Below are 25,398 nucleotides of genomic sequence, written 5' to 3' on the forward strand. Positions count from 1 at the left end.
CGGATGGTGAGTAGAATCCATCGCGTTCTGAGGTCATTTGTAGGGAGGAAAGGTTAGTGCATGGTTCAAGTGGAACTGGAAGCGCTAATTAGGTCTTTTTCGGAAAACTGTATGAATGAAAGTAACGGGACTGCTGATAGAAACCTTGGTCTGATATCACCTAGTAAGGGTCACACTAAGGGAGTAATAGAGTCATCGGAGCTTGCGTGATAGCAAAGGGAAACGCTGACGAACCCCAGGCTTAGTATATATCCCGGGAAGAAGTGGATGAGACTGGGTAATAGCAGGTTTTCTAATGCTTGCGTGAGGGTAGGCAAGAGAAGTCTATCCGAAGTGTATGAAAAGTAGACAGAAGTGGTTTACTTGCAGTAAAAGAAGAACTTTCTATCTCTTTAGAACACTCCTACACAATGGCGAATGTTACACGTTGTTGACTAAAATTAACAATAGCACCTTAGAGAAAATACAAAGTTTCCGTTACCTTGTAAAGGAGGGAGACAGCCGAAGGGCTGCTCTGACGTCACTCCGTGCCGCGCTGGTATTGGTTAAACCAGCGGGTGTGTAGTGAAGCCGAAATTGTAAGGGAGGGGTGAGTGCCGGAGCGTGAGAACGCGTCTCGCGAAAGGCCGCACACCCATTGGTCAAGAAACTTTTGCAACCCCTGTACTGATTGGTTGTTGAGAAATTGGAGTCGCGCTAGCATTGGAAGCACAAACGAAGTAAAAATTTTCCGCACCGAGCTTATAGATTGTTACGAGCGGTGTATGTGGTACCCTGACTTTCTGCCTGATCCCAGAAATCTAGGGTGTCATAAAGAGTTGATGAGCAAAGGCAGACCTCACAACATGTACGGAGGAAAGAGAAAAATGTCATTTTGCCAGCAAAATAAAGAATTTCTTCAAAACTGACAAACCCGTACGAACTAGGGAGGGTGTGATCATTCCTCCGCCAGATACTCCAGCCTCTTTCATGATGTTAGAGAAAGGGTATCATACCTGTGTATGGTTAGAGAACTGGGTAAAGTACACTGCGGAGGATGGAGTTTTAGCTTTTCCCATTGATGGTACTTTTAACGGGAGAATCCTATTTAACCTGAGGACCCGAATGAATGAATTACATCCCAGACCTAGATTAACTCAGTATGAAGCTCTAGAGGAATGGGAAATTGAGGCTCTAGAGCGAGACAGACCCCGGATGGACAAGGGAGTGACCCGATGGTATCCAAAAATGGTAAAGGAAACAAAGGAGCAGAAATTGAAACAGTGGAGACAAAATATGATGGTAGAAGGGTTATTCCCCATGTTCGGAGCTAATGAAATGATGGGAGGGAAAAAATGTACTGAGAAAACCCGACACATGATGCCCCTGGGTGAATCGGAAGATGAATTTTTAGAGGACTTATTCATGAAAGGTCCCCCGCCGTATAATGAAGACACCAGATCTCAAAGCTTAAATACTCCATTGAGACCTTCAGGAAGAAGAAGTACTAGTGAAGCCGATTCCACAGGGATAGAACAGAGAAGAGCGGGAGGAGAGGGATTTGGTAGACCCGACCCCGTGGTCCCGAATTACAAACCCTTTGGCGAAGAAAGACCAGCTTTATCCACTCCATCTGCTCCGAATATATATCCTTCTCTAGTACCCCAAATGATACAGGATCCCCCCATGAATCGAGTATTACACGAGCAGGAAAGGGATGCCCTGAGAGGACAGCGGAATGATCTCATACATGCCATAGCTCAGATTAATCCAAATCCTGAAGCCCTGACGATTCCAGTAACCATTGGTCCAGTTTTTCCCCTATATGGGGACAGAATGAATACTCCAAAAACTCCAGTCATAACCCCGATGATGCCCCCGCCCAGAAGGGAACCACTCATTATTGATGACCAAGCAAGTGAATGTGAGTCCATGGCTTCCTTGATGGATCTGCCTAATAGGGAACAGGGACCTAGTATGTCTCGAATGGGAACTCAGACTGGGAACAAAGACGTACTAATAGAGTCTTCATCAGGAACTCAAAGTGCGACAGTGGTAACTCCCGAGGAAATAGAAAGATGGACCCGAGAATTAGAAAAGGGAACCCCTCATCCGAAACCACTAGATATTTATAAGCTAAGAATAGAGCTAGAGGAACTGAGCGCAGGGAATGTGGGTTTAGAACGATTGAATGTCCGGGAGGAAGATGAGTTGTTGTTCATGTGCAAACACCTTACTCGGAACGCAAAAATATACTATGACAAATTAATGGACACGGCAGATCCAAGGTACTACAGAAATCCTATAGGGTAGAATTTTCAGACAAAGATCTAGAAAACCTGAATACCGCAGGGAAGACGACGCAGATTAAAGAACTGATAAACTTAGCACAGAAATGGGGAGATCTAGACAAGTGGAAAGCCAGGTGGGCAAAGAAAAAGGAGGATAGCAAGGAGAGACCACGGACTGCTGAGTACGCCCTACAAGAAGTGGACAAACCAGAAAAATTATGTCCCATGAGAGAAGTCCCAGGGGGAAAATATGTCCATGTCCCTTGGTCCAGACAAGATATAGTGTCATTTACCAATGACTTCCCTAAACTAAGGGAGAAACCGGTAGAGTGGTATCGACAGGTTGAACGCTTCATAAAGGTTCAGAAATGTCTCCTGAAAGACCTGGATGGGTTTTTCGACATTGTGGTACCTGTAGACCTATGGACCGAATGTAAAATTGAAATCGATTGGCCCAATGAGGAGTACGAGAGAGACTCTGTAACTGGAGCTCCCTCACCTGACGTAATGAGAAAATATAACCAAGTCATACAATACCTAAAGAAAAAGGTACCTGCAAAGGAAACTGATTGGACCCGTATAGATAGAACTACCCAAGAGCGTGATGAATCAGTCCACTCCTATTATGAAAGGTTACTGCAGGTCTTCAAAACTTACAGTGGAATCGATAATGTGGACATGAAGGATATGACACATTTCTGTTATCGATTTGTGTTAGGATTGAGACCTGAAATATCCCAGTGGATTAGAGATAACAAAATCAGTTGGCAAGGGAAACCCATTGATGATGTTCTCAAATATGCCAAATACTGCGAAGATGAGATCGAGAACAAAAAGAAAGCCCTAAAGGAGAAAGTAATGTGGGCTCAGGTGAAATTAGCTGAACAACAGGAAAAACAGTTAAGTAAAATGACTAACAGTAATAATGCTACAAATCCGAATGCTGGGGGTGGAGGCAGGCCCCGGGTAAAAATGAGTAGAGAAGAGGCTATGGAAAAATTCCCCTGTCACGGATGTGGTCAGATGGGGCATTGGAGAGATAAATGTCCGCATTCGCAGGCTGATAATGCCCCCGTAAATGGTTTAAATCCACAGGTGCAGAAAGAGGGGATCCGAAAGACCCAGCAGCAGGTAAATCAACCCCCGGTGCCACGCGCTCCTAGACAGAATTATAGGAATCAGGGTCAACAGAATGAAAGGGTCGAAGTGTGGGAAGGAGAGAATGAAAGAAATGCACCCATTCCACAGTACCTGTTAAATGATACTTTTCTCTGTGATGATCAATACTGACGGGGCCTGAGAGGGGAGGACAAGGAGTGCGTGCTTGGCGCCTCCTTACCGGTAGACCAGACTGGACCATACATTGAAGGAAAGGTTGAAGGGACAGATGTCACCTTTCTGTTGGACACTGGTGCTACCCGTTCCACTGTGAGAACAGCGGATGTTCCTAACCTACCCCTCTCGGGAGAAGCTATCCAAGTAGTGGGAGTTTCAAAGCAGATAATCAGTACTCCGGTAACAGAACCTATGGAAATTTCCATAGGAAATTTCAAGGAAATGCACAGATTTGTGGTCTGTGATTCCAGTCCTGTAAACCTATTAGGACGAGATTTGCTGTGCAAAATGCGTTGCACCATCTTTTGCTCACCAAATGGTGTTGAAATCCAGACCCCAGATGAAGATGGCCTATATAAATTGATGTTACTGAAGCCCGACACAGAAATTAAGCCCATGTCCATTGAAAGTCTACCTGAAGAACTCCAATCGAGCGTAATACCTGAAGTTTGGGATTTCACTGGGAAAGATGTAGGCTTAATGGCAAATGTAGACCCAGTTAAAATAGCTATAAAAGCAAATGCTGTATACCCAAATACCAAACAGTATAAAATGAGTGCAGAAGTGAAAGAAGGAGTCGCAAAGGAATTAAACAGATTGCTCAAAGCAAACTTCATTCAGGAAGTGATGAGTAGCCCCTGTAATTCACCCATACTTGGAATTAAGAAGCCTAGCGGAAAGTATAGGGTAGTGCAGGACCTGCGCAAGGTAAACCAAATTGCAGTACCTTGCTGTCCCATAGTGCCTAACCCCGCAGTAATACTGTATCAAATTCCTTGGAATGCAGAATGGTTCACTGTCATAGACTTGTGCCATGCATTCTTTTCCATCCCATTGCATCCAGAAAGCAAATTCCTTTTCAGTTTTGAATTCAACAGCCAGGTCTATGTCTGGAATCGTGTCCCCCAGGGGTACACCGAAAGTCCATCGATTTTCAACCGGATTCTAAAGAAATGTCTTGAATCCTTAGTACTGCCTAAAGAGTCTGTCCTGGTACAGTACATAGATGACCTACTGGTAGCATCTAGAAGTCAAGACGACTGTGTCACTGATACCATTGCCTTGCTGAATCACCTAGGAAAAGGAGGACATAAGGTCTCACCAGACAAATTACAGTTCTGCAAGAACTCAGTAAAATATCTGGGGCACCAGATAGAGAAAGGGATCCGGAAAGTCACTACAGAAAGAATTAAAATAATTCGAGAAATGACACTACCAGTGACTCAGAAAGAAGTAAGAATGTTCCTAGGAGTTGTTGGGTACTGCAGACAGTGGATCGTGGGTTTCGCGGCTATAGCTAAACCCTTGATTAACATGACAAAGAAAGGAGCGGAAGACCCAGTTTGTTGGAATGATGAATGCATGACTGCTTGGGTAACATTGCGAAATTGTCTGTGCACAGCTCCAGCCTTAGGAATGCCTGACTATTCCAAGAACTTTGAACTGTTCTGTGACACGAGAGACAATTGTGCGCTCTCGGTCCTAACCCAGGAACATGGTCTGATTAGACGTCCCGTGGCCTACTTTTCGGCCGCCCTAGATCCAGTGGCTGCTGGATTACCTGGATGCCTGAAAGCAGTAGCTGCTACCTGTACTAGTCTAGAGCAAAGTGAGAACATTGTGATGGGACATCCTGTCACTGTATTTGTTCCACATTCAGTTGTGATCTTGCTCACCCGAACCAAGACACAGTATCTCACCCCTAGTCGGCTGACTAAGTATGAGAGGATTCTCATTGGTGCAGAAAATGTAATAATCTCCCGATGTAACATTCTGAACCCTGCCACTCTATTGCCCCTCCCCATTGATGTAGAGGCAGGAGGTGAAATTGACCATAGCTGCATAGACTTGACTGAATTTAGCACAAAACCCCGTCCTGATATCAGAGAAGTGGCCTTGGTTGAGGAAGACCTCAAAATGTTTGTGGATGGTTCATGCTTGAGACATGAGAATGGAGGTTTGAGTGCTGCCTATGCTGTAGTCACATTGGAAAGAACCCTGGAAGCTTCCTATCTTTGCGAAGTTAAATCTGCTCAAGTAGCGGAGCTCATTGCTCTAACAAGAGCTTGTAAAATAGGGAAAAACAAAAGAGTAACTGTTTATACTGACAGTCAGTACTGTTATGGGGTTGTTCATGACTTCGGCCAGCTCTGGTTGCAAAGAGAATTCATGACTTCCTCAGGTTCTCCTATCCGAAATGGAAAACCAGTACAAAACTTACTAGAAGCCATCCAATTGCCCAAAGAATTGGCTGTGGTCAAGTGTGCGGCTCACCGATCTGGAAATGACGAGGTGACAGCCGGAAACAGATATGCTGACCAAATTGCCCAGTACTGCGCCCGACACAAAATGTCCCTCCTAATTAAATTATGGGGAGGTGAAAGCAGTTGCCAACTGATGTTGTTTGAAAGATTGGGAACATGGGATGAATTGAGAGAACTACAACAGACAACAGACAGGGAAGAAAGGAACAGGTGGAGGCAGGATGAATGTCGACCAAGGAAAGAGGATGGTGTTGTGGTCCACGTGACTGGTATGCCTGTACTACCTGAACGACTGGTTACCGCAATGGCACGGATAATACATGAACCAACACATATTGGGAGGGATGCCATGTGCCGAATGTTTGAAAAGGTGTTCTACAGTCCAAAATTCAGGAGCACAGCAGACAAACTTTGTCAGAGGTGTTTAGTGTGTCAACAGTTCAATGCAGGAAAGAAGACAGTAGTGGAACAAAGTACCATTGGGAGAGCAGAAGGTCCCTTCATTAGGATGCAGGCAGACTTCATAACAATGCCCCTGTGCAAAGGATATAGATATGTCCTGGTCATAGTTTGCTTGTTTTCCCGGTGGGTGGAGGCTTACCCAGCAAAGAAGAATGTTGGCCTGACGGTAGCTAAATTGTTACTTAGGGAACTGATCCCCCGCTTTGGAATTCCTGAGACAATTGAAACAGACCAAGGTGGACATTTTTCAAACGAAGTCCTAAAAGAACTCTGCAAAGCATTCAAAATGGAGCAAAGGCTGCACTGTGCCTATCATCCAGAGGCTTCTGGAATAGTCGAGCAGATAAACGGCACTCTCAAGTCCAGGCTGGCAAAACTGTGTGACTCCACAAAAATGAATTGGATAGAAGCTTTGCCCATGGTGCTGATGAGCTTGAGAAGTATTCCAAACAGAAAGACAGGCCTGAGCCCCCATGAAGTGCTGATGGGAAGAATGATGCGACAGGCATGGGTACCTGGACACAAACTGCTAAGTATTTCTGATGATATGGTGCTAGAGTACTGCAGGCAGTTGGGTGACCAAGTGCGTTCTATCTCTCACCAGATTGGAGAGACTGCTGTCGAATGGCCTACAACTCCAGCACACAATCTGAGACCAGGTGATTGGGTGGTGTTAAAGAAACACACCCGGACGAGTTGCCTTGGACCAAAGTGGGGCAGGCCTCGACAAGTGATCCTTGTCACCACAACTGCTGTGAAGTGTGCTGGTGTACCAAAGTGGATCCATGCAAGTCACACGAAGAAGGTGACTGGAGAAAACGCGACTGAAGCCGGAGGTAGTCCAGCTGAGGAGACTCCAGAAGAGGGTCCGGATCCCGCTGACATCGAACTACCAGGCACAAGTCAAGAAGTTGAATGGTTTCCTGCTGATGACCAAGTTCTTGATCCAATAAGAACCAGAAAATACTCTTACCTAGGTAGTGAGTGGGACAGTGCAGGTGAGTCAGAACAAGAAGGAGAAGGTCAGATCATCAAAGCCATCATAAAATCTGATCAGGGAATAGGCCAAGTAGGGACAGATCAAGTCATCGACACTCCTTCTGAGACAGAGGAGACTGGAAAGGGACAGATAGTAGTTAAAGCAGAAGTTCATGCGGAAGAAAATCAAGAGATCGAAGAGCATGAACAAGGCCAGTTAGTAATAGATGAACGTGTTCAGGAAGAAGAGTCCAGTGAATCACTCACAAACGAAGATCAAATACAGTCTAAACCTGAACTAGGTCAGCTTAAGGACCAGGCAGAAGAAATAGATGAAAGACCTGGAACTAGTCAGACAGGAAGGGAAAAAGACACTGCTGAAGCAATAGTGCGACAAAGAAGAAAAAGCAAAAGAGTTCACGAGGAAGAGCAAGTTTCCTCGACTACAAATAGGATCGAAAAGAAGGATGAACCCCGATATGTAAAAAGACTACGAATAAGAATAAAAACAGTCAAAGAAAAACTAAAGGACCGAAAAAGGGCTGAAAGTGAAGGAAAAGAAGCCCGAGGAAAGTCCATCCGAAAGGGCGGCAGAGTAAAGAAACAGAACAGACTGTATCGTAGCCCTGAGTGGACCTATTTGGTGTTGGAAGAAATTGATGAGCCCGAAGCTTGTGGCAAAAGCGACGAAGGGTCCATTGCTAATCGGAGTTCTGACGAAGACCCTCCTTGAGGTGAAGCGAAGTAAAACCTCTGCTGAGAAGAAACGAAGAGGGGTTGAGAAAGCCACCTGTAAGATAAAATGTCTGATTCAAATGTCACTGGAAGGTCCAGATTTAGCTGTTGCAGAACTTGTTGTAAAATATGCATCTGTAGTGTAGTGGTGCTAGTAATGATATGGATAGGATTAACAGTGTTTATACCTTTTATGATAAGCAAAGACCCTAACATATATCCTACAGACTTGACGACACAAGACGCAGAAGTTGTACATACTGAAGAAACACCACGAAGAGTAGAAAGACGTGACAATGCAATGAGTCTGAGACATACACGACCCGACTTAGAAGCATCAGATGAGGGAGAACTACATTATCACCAAATGAAGAACAGGACACACTTAAATGTTTTCGCTAATCTTTTAGTGCACTATGTAGAAGCTATGGAAATAGAAGATTGCTATGTCTGCATGATGCTACCTACTTCAGTGGCTGAAGGCGTGACATACCACCATTTACCCCTGACCTATGGAATTTCCTGTAGTATTTTAGCTAGTTTGTTCTATAGAAGCACTTTACAGTACTATTACTCAAACACTGACGTTATCTTTTCAGAACTTCCTATTAGAGGGAATCTGAACCTTGTACATACCCTTGGTGGAGTGACTCGCTACATGGGAGAATATTTCCTGACTATAGGTGACATAGACTTAGATGAAGCTAGAAAAGCTAACCTGACTTGTTCTTTGCATGCACAAGAGAAAATGTTCTTGAAAATGGCAGAGAAGAGAAGGGAAAAGTTTCAGAAAAAGGCAACGGACGAAAAGAACAGAACCCCTAGATGGGCAGAAAACATGGATAACACCTCACAAAGCGAAGTTACTCCTGCTCTGTTGCTGGATTTTGAACGGAAAGGGAAGCTCTGTCTTCATAGAGAAAAGACTAGTTATTATAACAATGTATTCATTGGTTCCAGCGAGTGTGAACATAATTACAAGGTAATTGGAGGTTGGGGTTTCAAAAATGGGTCAGAACCTGTGTTTCCAGGAATTTATTATATATGTGGAAACAAGGCGTATTTCAAATTGCCGGATCACTGGTATGGAAGCTGCTACTTTGGCATTGTCTTTCCGAAAATATACCATGTGAACAATGCAGCTGGAAGCAATGAGATTACTAATGGCTTAGTGCGTAGAAAACGTGAAAGTGTAGGAGAAATTATAGGTGATATTTTTAGTGCACTGATACCTGGAATGGGGGTAGTTCTGAATACTCATAGAATCTGCAAATTATCTACAGTAGTGGATCGGTTATCAACTGATACTGCTGCTGGATTTCTGATGATCAATACCGAAATGGTTGCGATTAAGCCTGGGCGTAGTTTGCGTAGCCGCACTCCGCGAGCTACGCGAAGATGCACTTGCACTCCGCGAACTACGCATAGCTCCGCGAGCATGCGTAGTAGCTTGCTTGACCCGTTCGCAAGCCATTTTTCATCTTCGGGAGCGCCGTGGAACTCTGGAACCTGCTCGACACCACATCTCCAGGCGTCGCCTTCCTCACAGAAACATGGATGAACGCCTCCTCAGCGCCCGACATCGCCGTCGCCATCCCGGACGGATACAAGATCACCCGGAGAGACCGCGTCAACGAGACAGGAGGAGGCATCGCCATCGTCCACAAGAACACCATCCGCATCACGACCAACTCAGACGACACCCTCACAGCCGCTTAAAATCTTCACTTCCAGATACACACCGACCCCAAGACCACACTCAGAGGCACCCTCATCTACAGACCCCCAGGACCTCGCACACAATTCAGCGAAGACATCGCAGACTTCATCAGCCCGCACGCCCTCGCCTCCGCTGACTACATCCTCCTAGGGGACCTCAACTTCCACCTGGAGAACAACAACGACAACACCACCACGACACTGCTGGACAACCTCGCCAACCTCGGACTCATGCAACTGGTGAACACCCCCACCCACTACGCCGGACACACGCTTGACCCAGTCTTCTCCTCCAGCAAGTACATCTCCTTCAGCCACTCCACCGGGCTCCACTGGACAGACCACAGCTGCGTCCACTTCAGCTTCAGAAAGACCACGACTCACCACCACCCGCAACAGGTTCCCCGCAGGAACTGGAACAAGATCACCACCGACCAGCTCACCACTTCACTGAGCCAGAACCCGCCCGCCAGCTCAATGGGCCCCAACCAAGCAGCCAACAACCTCACACAGTGGATCACCAATTGCGCTCGCCCAACCAGCCTCGACCACTCGCAGTCCGGCTTCCGCACCAACCACAGCACCGAGACCGCCCTCATCGCAGCCACTGACGACATCCGAGCCCTCCTCGACAACTTGGAAACAGCGGCCCTCATCCTCCTGGACCTCTCCGCAGCATTCGATACGGTCTGCCACCGCACCCTAGTGCAGAGCCTCAGCAACATCGGAATCCAAGAGAAGGCACTGGAGTGGATCATCTCGTTCCTCACCGGAAGAACCCAGAGAGTCCGCCTCCCCCGTACAGATCCAAGGCCACCAAAGTCATATGTGGCGTACCACAAGGATCATCACTCAGCCCCACCCTCTTCAACGTCTACATGAGCCCCCTCCCAGCCATCGTACGCCAACACAACCTCAACATCATCTCCTACGCCGATGACACCCAGCTGATCCTCTCCCTCACCAACGACCCAGGAACCGCCAGAACCAACCTACACGAAGAGATGAAAGACGTAGTCGAGTGGATGAGGAACAGCCGCCTGAAACTGAACTCAGACAAGACGGAAGTCCTAATCCTTGGATCATCACCCTCCGCCTGGGACGACTCCTGGTGGCCCCCTGCCCTGGGCAGCGCACCCAAACCAACGGACCACGCACGCAACCTGGGCTTCATCCTGGACTCCTCCCTCTCGATGACCAGACAAGTCAACGCCGTCTCATCATCATGCTACAACATCCTACGCATGCTCCGAAAGATCTTCCCATGGCTCGCCACCGAAACCAGGAAGACGGTCACACAGGCACTCTTCACCAGCCGACTGGACTACGGAAACACCCTCTATACCGGAACCACAGCCAAACTCCAGAAAAGACTCTAACACATCCAGAACGCCTCCGCACGACTCATCTTGGACATCCCCCGACACAGCCACATCTCCGGACACCTGAGAGACCTTCACTGGCTCCCCGTCAGCAAGAGAATCACGTTCCAACTCCTCACCCACGCACACAAGGCCCTCCACGACCTAGGCCCCAGGTACCTCAACAACCGCTTGACCTTCTACACTCCCACCCGCCAGCTACGATCGACCAGCCACGCCCTCGCCGCCGTGCCACGCATCCGAAGATCCACCATGGGAGGAAGATCCTTCTCCTACCTGGCAGCCAAGACTTGGAACTCCCTCCCCATCCACCTCCGCCTGACCCAAGGCCACCTCTGCTTCAGGAAGCAACTCAAGACATGGCTGTTCGAGCAGTAGCGGACCCCCCTCCCCCAAGTGCCTTGAGACCCTCTGGGTGAGTAGCGCGCTATACAAATATCCTGATTGATTGATTGCCTGCATGCTCGGGATGTGTAGCGCGCGAAGTTACCCATGAGGTTTGTCCCGCCCGCTCGCGTCCCCTTATTTCCGGTCACTACTAACGTGTTTGCGAGTTATTCCGTGCCAGATTGCAGTTTCTGCGTGTTCGGCAACTCGATCTTACCGACAAGCATCCTCGCGCACGCGAAAATGCTATTGAGCGCGCGAGAACTACGCTACGCAGCAGTTTGCGGAGTATTCAACAACTTCGCGTTCTCCGCGGAGCGCGGAGTTGCCGAAACTCCGCAAACTCCGCGAACGGTGCGTAGTTCTTCGCCCAGGGTTAGTTGCGATCAGATCAATGGTTTTACAGAATCGCCTTGCTCTTGATACCTTATTGGCAAAAGAGGGCGGAGTCTGCAGGATGCTGAGGGCACAACATTGTTGCACTTACATTCCTGATAAAAGTGTCGAAATTAAGAAGTATATAAGAAACATTACTAATTTGGAAAAAGAACTCAAACCATTAGAGGTTGACAGTGCCTGGAAGAGACTGACTGATGGTCTCTCCTCTGTAGGTAGTTGGTTTTCTAACTTAGGTAAAAGTCTTCTATGGAAAATACTGATGCCAATAGTTGGAATAGGTGTGATTGTTCTGATCATATTCATCTGTTGCAAATGCCAGAAATGCAGAAAATATATAGTGAATAAAAGAGGAAAGCGAAAGGCTGAAGAATTAGAATTAGAAGAATTAAGAAACCAGATATATAAGAAAATAAAGAACAATCATACACACAGAGAGGCGGAGAGAAAGCTCAACAATAAGTTCCTTGAGATTGAGATGGATGAATTGGATGAATGAAGTTGGCATCTGTTTTCATGTGTAGTGATGATAGTAAATATCATCAAAGAGGGGATTGATGGAGCAAGGATTCGCACGTAACGCGACTTGCTCTCTTTCATGAACCTCGCCTTAAATCATAACTGTACTAACTCCGATTGTTTGTCATTTATTTGTATTTCCCCAACACACGGGTGTCCCTAGGAGGCTTGCCTATGTGTTTTTCATCGTAATCAAGCTTGCACATTAATAAAATGGCCGCTTTGCAGAAATCCAGTCTGCGCATGCGTCGGTCATACCCATGTGATGTGACGCACTCGCAATCTGGAGGGAAAAGTTCGCTCATGCGCAGTGGTGTTAAAATGGCCGCTTGTCACTAATCATGCTTCATGCTATCTTAAGCCGCTTTTGTCTATGCATCTTTTCTGCACTAACTCTTAATGCTATAAGTATTATAAAATAAGGGATTAAGAGTAGTTGGTCATGGTGTACAGTGTATTCATTTTATTCTGTGTTATTAATTTGTTTTCGCTTACTTTTCATGTACCGTGTAAATGAGGGCCTTGAAGTAGGGATGGGAACCATTTTGAAGCTGACGTATCCCTCATCACGTGATCAAAGATCTGGGACGTGCAGCAATGGAACCTGGCCAGTTGGCCATTGAAAAGGGGACTGTCCTTTCCAGGCGCACCTTCGCCCTTGAAGACCTGCTATTTTTACTCTGAAATGCGCAACAATGTTGCAAACCTTTTCTTCACTATTGTACTTTCCCACACGTATGCCTGGGAACCCAGATGCTAGGGGGAGGGTAATGTCACGTGAAATACGTAATAGAAATATAGGTGGTGACAAATGTCTTAGACCACCTCCCTTGACCAATCAGAAGATGGGACTTTGTCATATTGCAACATTTATGGGTGGTCTTGGGGACTCAAACCAGTATATATAGCCTAGCTTAGCTTAGAGAAATTGTCCGACTTGTCCGAGTAGCAGACCTGTCACTGACCCTACGAACTCTATAGGTGCCTGATACAGAGTGCTGCGGAGCATTCTGCCTGAAACTTTCCACAAACTCCAAGGGGTGGAAATTAGTCCTAAGTGCTAAGCGAAGCACTTTGCTGGGAGATTCGAAAACCCAATCGGGGTTATTGGCGGATTCCGTGCAGAAGAGGGGGTAACGCTGGCGTTGCATCCGAAGCTGTGAGGGGTTGGTCGTGCCTTGGTGAACCCAGTCCTGACCCAGACCTGAGGGGTATCCTGTCCTGACTGTCCATGAGCTGTACCTGCTCACCTTCTGGTATTTCCTGAATCCTTGAGGGTCCTTGTCCCGTTCTTTCCCAACTGACCCGTGGCCAGGGTTAGTCCTCATTCTCACCTAGGTAAATATTGGCATAGGTGTCTGTCTATACTATACCCTCAACTTTTCCTCCTCTGATTAAAGCAATCTTGCCTGTGATATTCTCCATATCTCCTTTGAATGTAATTTTATGCAATTGATTATTAGTAAATGTTCCACTTTTACCCTTCCTATAGGACATTGATAAACCCGACTGTTTTTCTAGATTGTTCCACTTATTCCCTTTCCCTTAGTATGGTTGCCGTGAAGTTAGAAAGATAGCATAAGGATTAGGAAGTAGTATAAAATTATTAGGTCACACATTAGGTTTTCCTCACGTCCTTGCCCTAGATTAAACTGTATTAGATAAATGTTCATTATGATTCATGCCCCATAGTGTTCCCTTTTACTCTATGATACTCACTTTAATCCATAGTTATATCCTGGTCCTGATACTAATCATTGATGTATTACTTTGCATTTGCCTACTTGTAATGGCATTTTCGTTCTAAACTTATACTATATAAAACCCTTAAAACCATCAAGGTGTCTGTGGTCATTATACATTAAAGAAATACTGAAGGTATTAAATGTGTAAAGTAGAATTTTCTCCCTTTTAGGAAAACCCTTATCTCCTGTCCACTGCTAGCTCCTGATCCGTCAGGAGTAATGTGCCTGTGGTAAGTCAGGTACATGTCACGTGAAATACGTAATAGAAATATAGGTGGTGACAAATGTCTTAGACCACCTCCCTTGACCAATCAGAAGATGGGACTTTGTCATATTGCAACATTTATGGGTGGTCTTGGGGACTCAAACCAGTATATATAGCCTAGCTTAGCTTAGAGAAATTGTCCGACTTGTCCGAGTAGCAGACCTGTCACTGACCCTACGAACTCTATAGGTGCCTGATACAGAGTGCTGCGGAGCATTCTGCCTGAAACTTTCCACAAACTCCAAGGGGTGGAAATTAGTCCTAAGTGCTAAGCGAAGCACTTTGCTGGGAGATTCGAAAACCCAATCGGGGTTATTGGCGGATTCCGTGCAGAAGAGGGGGTAACGCTGGCGTTGCATCCAAAGCTGTGAGGGGTTGGTCGTGCCTTGGTGAACCCAGTCCTGACCCAGACCTGAGGGGTATCCTGTCCTGACTGTCCATGAGCTGTACCTGCTCACCTTCTGGTATTTCCTGAATCCTTGAGGGTCCTTGTCCCGTTCTTTCCCAACTGACCCGTGGCCAGGGTTAGTCCTCATTCTCACCTAGGTAAATATTGGCATAGGTGTCTGTCTATACTATACCCTCAACTTTTCCTCCTCTGATTAAAGCAATCTTGCCTGTGATATTCTCCATATCTCCTTTGAATGTAATTTTATGCAATTGATTATTAGTAAATGTTCCACTTTTACCCTTCCTATAGGACATTGATAAACCCGACTGTTTTTCTAGATTGTTCCACTTATTCCCTTTCCCTTAGTATGGTTGCCGTGAAGTTAGAAAGATAGCATAAGGATTAGGAAGTAGTATAAAATTATTAGGTCACACATTAGGTTTTCCTCACGTCCTTGCCCTAGATTAAACTGTATTAGATAAATGTTCATTATGATTCATGCCCTATAGTGTTCCCTTTTACTCTATGATACTCACTTTAATCCATAGCTATATCCTGGTCCTGATACTAATCATTGATGTATTACTTTGCATTTGCCTACTTGTAATGGCATTTTCGTTCTAAACTTATACTATATAAAACCCTTAAAACCATCAAGGTGTCTGTGGTCATTATACATTAAAGAAATACTGAAGGTATTAAATGTGTAAAGTAGAATTTTCTCCCTTTTAGGAAAACCCTTATCTCCTGTCCACTGCTAGCTCCTGATCCGTCAGGAGTAATGTGCCTGTGGTAAGTCAGGTACATGAATAGTAAGTGGTGTAAGAGTCACCCACTCGATTACTCATAGGAGCGCGACAGAGGTTTCACCCGGTTCATGCAAAACACTGTCATCATATGCACGCCAGGGCCCAGTGCGTGGAAAATTTGGAAATCTAGTGAGCCGGGTGACCCGCGCGCTCTATCAGCCTCTCCTTCACCCCCTGCCCTGCAAAGCAATCACCCTGAGGGTGGCTGGGGAGGGGGTGATTGTTTGAAAAAATTGGCCTCCCTGGGGGCCAGGTGTTGCTCAGGCCTTTGAGCCATTTTCACCTCGGCCCCCGTGGGGCCCACGCAGCACATAAACAGTGTTAGTTTTAACACCTTGCCCACAGGCCTTCACATTCAGGGCATAGTGGGTGAGGAAGAATAGATCTCACTGTGGGGGCCAGGTGATCTTTGCAACTTGCGCCATCTTCACCTCAGCCTCCCCCTGGCTACCATGGATGACCCAGCAGCTGTGTTTTGTGTTCCGCTGCCAGGATATTGTCCTGAGGCCTAGAGGGCTGGGGAGGGCTGATTAATTTACTAATTGCAGGGGCCTTACTGCTGTTCATGTGCTACTGAGCTGAAGGTCTGGGGAGGGCTGAGTAGGTTAGTAATAGCAGGGGCTTCGCTGCTTATTAGGTGCTCCTTCCCTGGAGGGCTCGAATAATTTTGTAACAGAAAGGGGCCTTGCTGGTTTTTTAGTTGCTCAGCATGTCGCCATTGTCACCTTGGCCCTGTGACCTGTGCAAGAACAGTATCCTCTCACTTTCATTCCTTGTCTGTGCAAAACAACTTAAGGATTTTGGGGACCCTGGGCCAAACATATTTTTGGGCCCCTGTTCGAAGCAGATTTGAATTTATAATCCAATTTCTGCTCTTTGATGCCCTCTTTCAGCTGGTCACTAGACAGTGCACTACCATACTTGTCCCAATTCTTAATGTATTTACATCTAATATTCAAGGACATTGACGTGTGTAACCAAATGGTGTTTCATGAAAGGGCACACCCCTTGAATGTGGGCCACGCCCCTTAATTGTAGGCCACGCCCCTTGAATGTGTGGCACTTTTTTCGTCAGTGCCCGGGCCAAATTGTGATCCCACTCCGACCCTGATGACTAAACAGTCTTTGCGCATTCAGGGGTAGGCAAGCACATCACTCCTCCCCTGCTCTCGGAACAGCCCCGCCCACCTGCCCGCAGCCAAACATAAAATGATAATAATTAAAAGTTATTACTATTTTATGTTTCTGCCTCTCGCACTGCGTGAAAGCAGTGGGGCAACGCTCCTCTGCCCTAGTGGAGGAGCCGCCCCTGCTGGAAAGAAGTATTCATTTGGTATTTCTGGTACTCTAAAGTATTTAAATGCATGGTATTTATGTCAGTTGTAAACTGCAAAGCAGAGACAACTGGAAGAGGAGCGGACCAATGCTCAATTTGAACCAGTGGTTTCCGGTGCTCTGCACCAATACTTGTTAACACTGGTGCTTGTGACAGGCTACCACAAACTGGTACTGTCTGGCTAATTTAGAGATGAACACAACAACAGTTAATTATTCATTTAATATGCATTAAAAATGACTATTACCTGCCACCCAAGGCATTCTTATGGATTTGGGGCCTGGAATAGTTTGAATTTTCACACATGTAGGAGTGTGATAGTTAGTAATTGTGTTGTTACTATCATTGGCAGCATGAGGGGCAATGTGTGGTGCAAGCTGCAGTGGCCTCCTGACAAGAGTCCCAGCACTTATTTTTTTACAAGTTAAGCACTGGAGTGGACGTCCACTTCTTCTGGTGTAGTGCAGAATCTTTAATTTAGCAATGCTGTTCTAGACCATTCTTTACAGTCCAACAATACAACTTCAGCCCTTTATATTCAAACATTTATCCGGGATCACTGAAACAATATCGGTGACAAAAATATAGAACTACCATATTATCGAGTAAAAAATATAGAATGCCTAAATATTGACTTCCTATCTCCAAACAGGTAAGTACAAAAATATTGAATCAAAAATATTGATGTAAAAAATATAGTCAAAATATCGATTTTTTTAAATGCTTTAAAGTAATTAAAAATTAATGAAATAATAAATATAATTAACTTAAACATACTTAAAATACTTAAATAACCTTAAAAATAATAAATATTTATTGTAAGTAAAAAAAACATACAAATTGATTTATTAATATATATATATGAACGTAATATTAATAAAAAACATAAAATATTTTTACCGTAGGATAGCGGAAAGGGTAAAATTTACTATTACCACTCCAGTGAGTGCAACAGTACAGAAAGCGTTGGATAGCGTGGGGGTAAAAATTACTATTCCCACTCCAGAGAGTGCAACAGTAGGGAAAGCATTGGATAGGGTAGGGGTAAAAATTACTATTCCCACTCCAGAGAGTGCAACAGTAGGGAAAGCGTTGGATAGCGTAGGGGTTAAAAAATACTATTCCCACTCCAGAGAGTGCAACAGTAGGGAAAGCGTTGAATAGCGTAGAGGTCAAAATTACTATTCCCACTCCAGAGAGTGCAACTGTAGGGAAAGCATTGGATAGCGTAGAGGTAAAAATTTCTACTCCCACGCCAGTGAGTGCAACAGTAGGGAAAGCGTTGGATAGCGTAGTGGTAAAAATTACCATTCCCACTCCAGAGAGTGCAACAGTAGGGAAGGCGTTGGATAGTGGGAGGCTAAAAAAATTACTATTCACACTCCAGTGCAACAGTAGGGAAAGCGTTGGATAGCGTAGGGGTAACAATTAATATTCCCACTCCAGAGAGTGCAACAGTAGGGAAAGCGTTGGATAGCTTAGGGGTAAAAATTACTATTCCCACTCCAGTGAGTGCAACAGTAGGGAAAGCGTTGGATAGCGTAGGGGTAAAAATTACTATTCCCATTTCAGAGAGTGCAACAGTAGGGAAAGAGTTGGATAGTGTAGGGGTAAAAATTACTATTCCCACTCCAGAGAGTGCAACAGTAGGGAAAGCATTGGATAGCGGGAGGGTAAAAATTACTATTCCCACTCCAGAGAGTGCAAAAGTAGGGAAAGCGTTGGATAGCATAGGGGTAAAAATTACTATTCCCACTCCAGTGAGTGCAACAGTAGGGAAAGCGTTGGATAGCAAAGGGGTAAAAATTACAATTTCCATTCCAGAGAGTGCAACAGTAGGGAAAGCATTGGATAGCGTAGGGGTAAAAATTAGTATTCTCACTCCAGTGAGTGCAACAGTAGGGAAAGTAAATACTTCATATATTAATTTAAAATATATATATATTAATACAAATTACAAATAATTAAAAATAGTTACCAATTTAATATAATATAATAATTAATCAATTAAAAATACAGATAAAAATATTTATTAAAAATCATTACCTATTAATACAAATTAATTACCAATTTACAATTAATTAATTAACAATTGAAAAATAATTAACAATTAATTAAAAATAAATACCCATAAACATATTTAAAAATGTAAATAATTACAATTAAATTACTTCCCACCCTATTCCCTTATAAACCCACAACCCGCTACAGTACATAAATTAACTAAATTAACATAATTATCAATTAATCAATTAATAAAAATTAATGACCAATTAAAATGTAATTAATTACCAATTAAAAATTAATTAACAATTAATTCAAGATAAATACCAATAAATAAATTAAAGCATTTAATCAATTATAATTAAATTACTTCCCACCCTATTCCCCTATAAACCCACAACCCGCTACAGAATAAAATTACTAAAATTAACATAATTATCAATTAATCAAGTAATAAAAATTATTTACCAATTATAATTTAATTAATTACCAATTAAAAATGTATTAACAATTAATTCACGATAAATACCAATAAATAAATTAAAACATTTAATCAATTATAATTAAATTACTTCCCACCCTATTCCCCTATAAACCCACAACCCACTACAGAATTAAATTACGCAAAAATTAAATACCATAAAATTCATTTCTTAAAGTAAATTATAAAATAAATATAAACTTTTCACACATATACTAGCATAAAATACACAGTAAAAAATTCGATATTATTAAAAAATCGATATATTTAACATCTATATTATATACTTCGATATTTTGACTTTCTATATTTATGTAAATCAATATTAACTTACTTACCTCAAAATCGATATTTTTGTAGTCTATATTCTGTCCATTCGATATTTTGTCCATCACATTCGATATTTTTGTTGTCTATATTCTGTCCATTCTATATTCTGTCCATTCTATATTTTTTCTCATTATTAGTGCAATTCTATATTTTTTACTCGATATTTTGAGTGCATACCATTTATCCGTATGGTTGCAATGTATTCAGTGGTCCAAAATAATATTGGTGTGTGAGCAGAGTGCCTGACCTCATAACATTCAGGCAGCTGCATATCGAGCCAACTGCAACAAATATTTTTGATGCCATCTTTTATTGTTGTTTTTATGTCATCCTCCCAAAACTAAAAATAAACAAATACAGAAAAACGTAAATGTTAAAAAAAAAAATGATCCTTTGTAGAATCATTTCTATTGATGAAAAAATAGAAATACATTTTGTTTTTTGTCATGTCTGTCTCAAACTGTCAGAGTATGTTACTACAGCCCTGCGTACATAAGTACTAATGTTATATTTGCAAAGAAAGAGATGCAATATTTTCACTGTCTTATTGTAAATCCAATCATATTTTGTGAGCCGACCTATTTACCAATAGATAATTTCATGAGAGAGGTAACAAACTGAAACCTACGAGGACTTTTTGTCATGACAAACATTATGACTTGCAGGGGTGAATGCCCAATCTTAGGGCCTTGGGCCGTGCTCTGTGGCGGTTGGCCACAGGGCTTGGACCAAACCATGTTGGCCACAGGGCCTGGCCAGTACTGTGGTATCAAAATGGTCAACAGGACAAAAAGCGACCTCAGCCAATCACATTGCAGTATTTTTGGTAAGGAGGAAGTACCATGGCACTTTACTGAGGAAGGTGGGTCCAACCGTCCAGATTTCTCTAACTCTTTCTCAGGGTTAACCCCTTCATGCTCAATCGAACCCCTCTGTAAATTCTAATTTATTGGAAATGGCTGACCGGATATACACCTGAAAAAGCATGCTTTCAGAGTAAAGTTCCAACTTTGTTCAATATTTATTTGGTGGGAATCAGTTCAGACGTTTTCCCTGTATCGGAGGGCAAATGTTCCTATGAGAATTAAAATTGGAAATTGCACTTTTTAAAAAGCTTTGTGCTGATTTGTCAAAAGGCACCAACGCTCTTAGGAAAACAAAACATCCATACACAAAACATATATATATATATATATATATTTATACAAAGTAGCAATCACCACTCCAACCCCCACATGCATCAAGCATTTTTGAAGTCGCAAACGGTGCGATTCCTTAAAATCGGCCGTTTGCGATTCCAAAAATGCTTTTTCAGATGCATCATTTTTTTGTGATGAAAATCGCTAATTTTGCGACTTTCCAGAATGCGATTGCATTTAAGGAATCGCAAATTTGCGATTCCTTAAATGCAATGCATCATTCTGAAATCAAATTGCGAATACAAAGTTTGGAAGTGCAAATTACCACGAGGTTGAACCTCGTGGTAAATTGCGAAAAATGTTTAAAATGTTCTAATTTACATTTTAAACAATGTCATGTTACAGACACACATGTCCTTAGGACATGTGTGTGTGAAACATCCATTTAAAAATACATTTCAGGGGTGCAGAGGGGGGTCCTTTGGACCCCCCCCCCTGCACCCATGGAATGCATCAACATTTGCGAATTCAAAATTGCGAATTCGCAATTTCCATTGATTCCTATGGGCCTTTCGGCCCATAGGAATCAATGGGAATAGCGAATTCGCAATTTTGAATTCGCATAATATTTGCAATTCGGTAAAAATTGCGATTTTTACCGAATCGGAAATATTTAGCACTTTCTATGATGCATCCCGTTTTGCGAATCCATATTTGCGATTCGGTAAAAATCGCAAATTTGGAAACGCAAAACGGGAGTTTGATGCATGTGGGGGCAAGTGTGTGTGTGTGTGTGTGAAGTAAGCAAATACATTTTAACATTTACAGATTATTTAAAGTGACATGCACTCCTGTGCTTGTATTAATGCCCTCGCCTCCCACAACCAACACGTCACAGCCTGCCACCATCTCACTGAGACAGATCAATAAAGAAACAGACTCGGCTTTGGCAACACCTGTGCCACAGGACAAACAAAAACTACAGACACCACAAATCCTAGGGATTTGTTGGAAGCCTTCCCTCTCAACACCACCAGGGCACCCAGCAATCACTCGTTTCTAAAAGGAAAAGACTATGAGGCATATTATCAAGGACGGCGTTAAAATTATCGCCGTTTTATCGGCGGAAAACTGCAGCTAAAGCAGCGATAATGGGCTTGATAATATGTCCTGGAGAATTCCCATAGAAGCCCAGGTTCACACCAGAACATGGGCTTCTATGGCAATTCTCAAGGGCATATTATCAAGCCCCTTATCGCCACTTTAGCTGCAGTTTTCTGTCGCTAAACAAGCAATAATTTTTAACGCCGTCCTTGATAATATGCCCTAAAAATAGAGAGCAGAGCAGCTAACAGATGCTGCAGGCCAGAACCTGAGGAGTAACAAGGCGCTAATGGCCCCATCTCATAAGGAGGACGACAGAATCACAAAAGAGGGAGTCTTACAAGAAGTTAAGAGACAAAAAGTAGCTGTAAGCACACTGAATCACAAAAGAAGATAATAAAGCGAAGTAAATATTCAATGGTTTCAATAAACTGATGAGTCCTAGAAAAATGAAACGCACCACCCATCCAGCACAAATACACCCCAAGCCCATTCTTATTTTATTGGAACCTGAAGTGGGAAATATTCAGGCAGAATGCGTAAGAAAACTCAAACACTCCTTGCAGTAACATTCCCAGGAGATGCAAGTCTGGGGTTACTGGGTCCACACTGAGGGGCAGATTTACAAACCCCTTGCGTCACTTTTGTGCTGCTGTTGCGTCACTTTTGTGTCGCAGTGGCGGCGTAAACGTTGCGGCCCATTTACAACGCGACGCATCTAGGGAGGTGCGTCATGTTGTAAAGTCCTGCGCCTGGTATAATGTATGCAGGGTAGGCATTCCCCTGCAAAAAGCCAAGTAGAACTGGCTCAGTGAAATTTACAAGATTTCACTGCGTCACTCTACGCCTTCACTGCGTCAAAATCCCTTTGCCTGCTCAGACCAGGCGTAAGGATTAACGCAGGGCATTTTACATGGGACCTTCCTATGATTTCTGGCGCATTGCTGGAGTTGCGTCACTTTTGTGGCAAACTCCAACAATGCATCACTTGTCCTCCAACAGATGCGTCAGAATTTCTGACACATCTGTAATTCCTTGCGCCATGGTGCACTGTGTTGTAAATATAGTACATCCATGGTGGCGCAAGGACATTTGAAGGCGACGCAAGAAAACTGACGCTTCTATGCAGATGCGTCAGTTCCTTGTAAATCTTCCCCTGGGTCTATTAAAGCCTTTTACCACTGGGTGTACTGGAGCTGAGCCTTCCTGCTGGAACCAAAACTAATCACCAACGGCAAACCTTTCGCACTTGGCTCTCAGGGTGGCGAGATCGAGAAGTTCAAGTCTTAGTCGATGAGGTGATGTGGGTTGAGGTTATTGGCTCAAAACTACGGAAAACTATAAACAATTAATAATTCAGTGTTCAGCCACTCCCCATTCTTTTGAAAAAGAAGTATTTTGCTCAAAAGATGCACAACAAAATACTGTACTGGAATGTCCTGAAAAAGCCTTGCAGTTCCTGTCGTGCCCTGGATAGCGGGCACTAGGACCTTGAGGCCAGAGTGCAGGAATGGGCCGACACTGGACACCGGACACCAGTTCCGGTCAAGGGAAGGAAGTGGGCAGAATGAGATGACCAGGGCAGAGGATAGGACGTACTTTCCCGAGGCTGTAACGAAGCAATAAAAGAAGCTGTTATACTGACCGTTTGTCTCCTGTCGTGATTGGGGACCCGAAGACATTACAGTTCCCATCTTTAAGATCTGTTGTACGGTACATAAAGGTCTTCATGGTTTGGGTCCCTCTTATCTCGCAGACAAGTTTGTGCCGTATGTCCCTTCCCGTGCTCTACGGTCCAGTGATCAATTGCTTCTTATGGTTCCTAGGATCAAGCGGGCAAGGCAAGGGGGTAAGGCTCTGTCGGTAAGGGGACCGAAGATTTGGAATGGCCTCCCCCTCCAGCTTAGGCAGCTTGAAAATCATCTGGCCTTCAGGAAAAAGTTGAAGACGTTTCTGTTTCAGGTCTAGCTTTACAAGTCTCAGAATTGGATTACAGTCATGTAACTTGTTCTCCGGTTGGTTTGGCAGTCATAAAAGCGCGGAGATACTCCCCTGGGAGTCTATTCAAGCGCTCTATAAACACGCAAAATAAATAAATAAATAAATTCTCTCTGGGCTCTCTCAACCTTCCATCTTGGGTACCACTTGGATGTAACAAACAGAAAATGGATTCTAATGACCATGGGCACATGTATCATATATGCTCCTCTATACACCAAGCAAGGTGCACACATGCAACATTCATGTCCCACGTGGATGGCTTGGGGATCACGTTGAAAGGGACTGGTAGGCCAATTTACAGAAAGGTGGGCGTGTCCAGTCGGTGGCTCTACCCGGCACGGGCTTAAAGAGTGTCCTGCCTTGCCGATGTAAACAATGTCCGCAATGTCACTACCACCAATGTCCATCCTCTACAGCCCGGCCAGCTGATAGTAGTCCCACTCGGTTAAAGGAGGGCGCACACGGTGTGAACCTTTAGACCACAAAGTCACCCTCGGGGTCTCCATCGTGACATCAAAATACCTCTAGTGAACATGCATGATAAGTGTGTGTGAGAAGGAGGAGGTCACAACAATACAGCTTGCTGTGACAAACATATTGTAAGGGTGTCCGCTCTTCCGAGCCACACTTCTACAACCCTCTCACTACCAATCTATAGCCCCACTACAATGCAAATATGTATTTTTATAAATGCTTCTTTTTGCTGGTTTTCAAATAAATAGACATTGCTGACATTCTCAGAAGATATGTTATAACCAGGACCGGACTGGCCTTAGCGGGCACCAGGCATTTCCCCGGTGGGCCAGAGGAGTGGGGGCTGGTTTTGGACCAGTGGGGGGTGTTTTTGTGACTGGGGGGCCGGGTTGCAACAGTGCTGCAAAACCAGTCCCTTGTAACAAAAGCTCAGCGGCAGTGTTCCCTCCAAACCCCCCTGCACCCTCCGCCCTGGGACGGTCGGGTGTAACTGACAGGACTGGTTTCTAATCCCAATCCAGCTATGGTTCTAGCTCCTTCTTCTTCCCTAGATAAGTACAAAAAACTTCCATTCCCTAGACTATTTCCAAGTAACAGTTACAACTACTTTCAAAGCCGTCTAGGTGCCTATTAAGACTTGGTTTAAATCCCCACCGAGAACAAGTAAGCGTAGTAAGGTGCCCACCTGTCCCGTCCTTCGCAGTTCCCCTGTTTCAGCTTATAAGAAAAGATATACTGGCACATGCATTAACGTAGGCTTTTGCGATTCCTAAATAGCGATTTTTAAGGAATCGCTATTTAGGAATCGCAAAAGCCTACGCATGTAGGAATCGCTATAAAAATAGCAATTCCTAAACATTCCTTAATTGCTA

The sequence above is a fragment of the Lissotriton vulgaris genome, chromosome 4_1 (genome assembly GCF_964263255.1).
Source record: "Lissotriton vulgaris chromosome 4_1, aLisVul1.2, whole genome shotgun sequence".
NCBI classification, from domain to species: domain Eukaryota; kingdom Metazoa; phylum Chordata; class Amphibia; order Caudata; family Salamandridae; genus Lissotriton; species Lissotriton vulgaris.